Genomic DNA, 2,808 nt, shown 5'->3' on the forward strand with positions numbered 1-2,808 from the left:
AGAGAGAGAGAGAGAGAAGTGACATTTTAATAAACTGACAAATGAAAAACTCACACATTATGCCACGTAGACTATTGCCAATTAGTCATTTTCACAGTGCACCCAGTCTGCTCCAATTTATTTGGCTGATGTCCACTAAAAAAAAAAGAATCTTGCCTTGTAAAAGTGAGTTACAGCAACTCGGCACACACAGTGTGAAATTACTGGCAGCGAGCGAGGACTGATACAATGGCAAAGCAGGGGGGGGGGGGGGATGGAGACATTTTATATTAATGTAAGCCATTACAAAGTACAACATTGTTTGCATTCATTATGTTCCCTGGTTCCTTTTGAAACTAATCTTTGTCTTCTTTCCATGAATCAGGAAATGTGTCAGGGAGGTTGTGTAACACAAGCATCTGTGACAGAGACAGAAAAAGAGTGTGTGTGAAAGACAAAGAGGGAGAGAGGGAGAGAAGAGGGATAAGACAGAGAGAGAGGGAGACGGAGAGAGAGAAAGAGAGGGAAAGAGAGAGAGAGTTGCAGGAAATGAAAGTGATACAGTGTCTCTATTCATTTCACATCAAAAGAAGAAAAATATAGAAAATTCCTCTTGTCCTACATGAATAATTGATTGTCTTCTTACAGTATGTGACATGGATATACATTCACTTTGTGTGTGTGTGTGTGTGTGTGCATGTGTTTGTTTATATGTCTGTGTACTAACAGATAGAAGCTCCTATTACAAATATAGGTTTAAAGGAAGAGAAGCCACAAAGAAAGCTCAGGAAGAAGGAAATGACCTGTGACCTTAAAGCCAGAATGCTGAGGTACCAGAAAATGAGACAGACTGTAACTCCACCCACCCGTATTCAACCAATCGTATATCATGAAACAGAGGCTTGGTCATGTACATTACAGGCTGTAATGTGATACTACATGATGATTATATGGTAGATTATTACAGCATGGATACTGTATAAAAACCTACGGCTCCAATCTCAGTTTGAAATGTGATATCAGACATGTGTGGGAAATCTGGGTTGGCTGACTGTCCTCTGATTAGTTCTCACATGCTGTCTTAGTTACACTTTTCACCTTCAGTTACTTCAAATATGTTGGGTTTCAACAGGGTAACAGGGCCCCCTGTTCCAGAGGATTTGTGTGATAATTACACTGCACACTGACACCAACTTTATAAGTTGTAAATAATGGCTTTATTAATCTAAATCATTTAGGGATTCTGTATATGTTAGTTAAAAACCATTAAAAAGAAAAACTTTTGTGTTGCTATGTTGTGAAAAATCCCTTTGATTGTTGTTTATCCCTTGTATTTCGTAACAATGCAGTTATAAATATTAGTAATCCATTAATAAATACAAATCTGCAGTTATGCAGTTAATAAGTCTTTATCCAGAAGATGAGAGGCCAGGCAAAGCATCATACTGGAGGAGGTTAAACACCAGCCACAACCTGGCAACCCAAACTTCTTATATCTGTAAAGCATTAGTTTTGATTCGAATTTGATTCGGTAACTAATAATGAAACCTTTATAAATGGTTATTAAAATGCTTATATAGACTACTTTTTTCATAATCCACATTTGACTGATGATGGTCGACCATACATGTACTGTATGTTACCTTAAACGATTTTCTTCTGGAAAAAATGAAATCTGGGATGAAAAAAAATTTCCTGGCAAACACATCCAGTGCACAACTGAATTCAATCAGCTAAAAAACACTGTGACAAATATTCATCAGTATATCGAGAAAAACAAATTAATGCTGAATTCAGGGAAGTTACAACATAGACTCTCCTGTGAGCCAGAAACATCTACGTATGAACTATGACGCTCTGAGTCACTGAACTCAATGCTGCATTAATTCCCAGGCTAAAAGCCATAATATTGCACTGTTAGTCATCCAGTCTGCACACACATTCAGGTCCCTGGTCAAATAAAAAGCAATCAACAACCTCTAGCTCAGGAATGTAGTGACTCATATTTACATGTGTGAAGGCAACATTATTGAAAGTGCTAGGTGTTCATGATTGATGGTATACAGGAGTGTACTGTACTGTAAATGTGTATGTATATTTCTATGTGTATCTGCAAGTGTGAAAGTGTGCCTCTGATCAATCGCACCATGCAGTAATATACAGTAACAGTAAAACTTGCTTCTGTATTATGGCTGACTGGCTGATTGATAGCCAACCTTAAAACCAGGACCATTAAGCTCTATTAGTGAGGGCAGGTTATTGTAATGTGGTGTACAGGGGAGAACATGTTTCTGTAATGTAGCGTGCTTGACAGAGTGCAACATAAGTACAGTACACACATAAGGAACAATGAACTCATGGGGGGGGGTGTATTTAAAGGACGACTACACCTCAAAATATGTTCTTTCTATAATGTTGAATGGTTCAATGTCTCTTTAGTGGAGTAATACTGATATATATGAATGTATTTACATCAAAATGTGCACACATTTTAGGTGAACTTCCAGGAATTCAGAAAAAGAAATTACAAATCAGATAATCAAAATGCCAGTATTGGTTTTATAAGTGGTATTTCAGTTTCTTGTCTATTATAATATCTACTACTACTATAATATGGCATTTATATTACTTTAATTCATTCATTTCTGTCCTTAGTTCACAAAAGTCTTGAAAATTACATTGCCATCCCCCAAATCACAGTTTGGGTTTTGGACAGTACTGTAAACCCCAGGAATACACTTCTGAAGGTGATGTCAGGACCCTTTGTTTCTATTACAACATTTTGTGGAAACATAGATTCCTAATCTGCAACCTTTTTGTCTGTGTTGG

At 37.1% G+C, this 2,808-nt stretch overlaps 1 protein-coding gene across 1 annotated transcript in view; it reads right to left on the reverse strand.

Moving 5' to 3' along the window:
• ntrk2a (neurotrophic tyrosine kinase, receptor, type 2a) overlaps positions 1-2,808 on the reverse strand; it is a gene marked incomplete in the record, with an annotated part of 99,306 nt that overhangs the window by 35,024 nt on the left and 61,474 nt on the right.

This window comes from Morone saxatilis, unplaced genomic scaffold (genome assembly GCF_004916995.1).
Source record: "Morone saxatilis isolate NCDOM2014 unplaced genomic scaffold, NCSU_SB_2.0 Contig16, whole genome shotgun sequence".
Taxonomy (NCBI): domain Eukaryota; kingdom Metazoa; phylum Chordata; class Actinopteri; family Moronidae; genus Morone; species Morone saxatilis.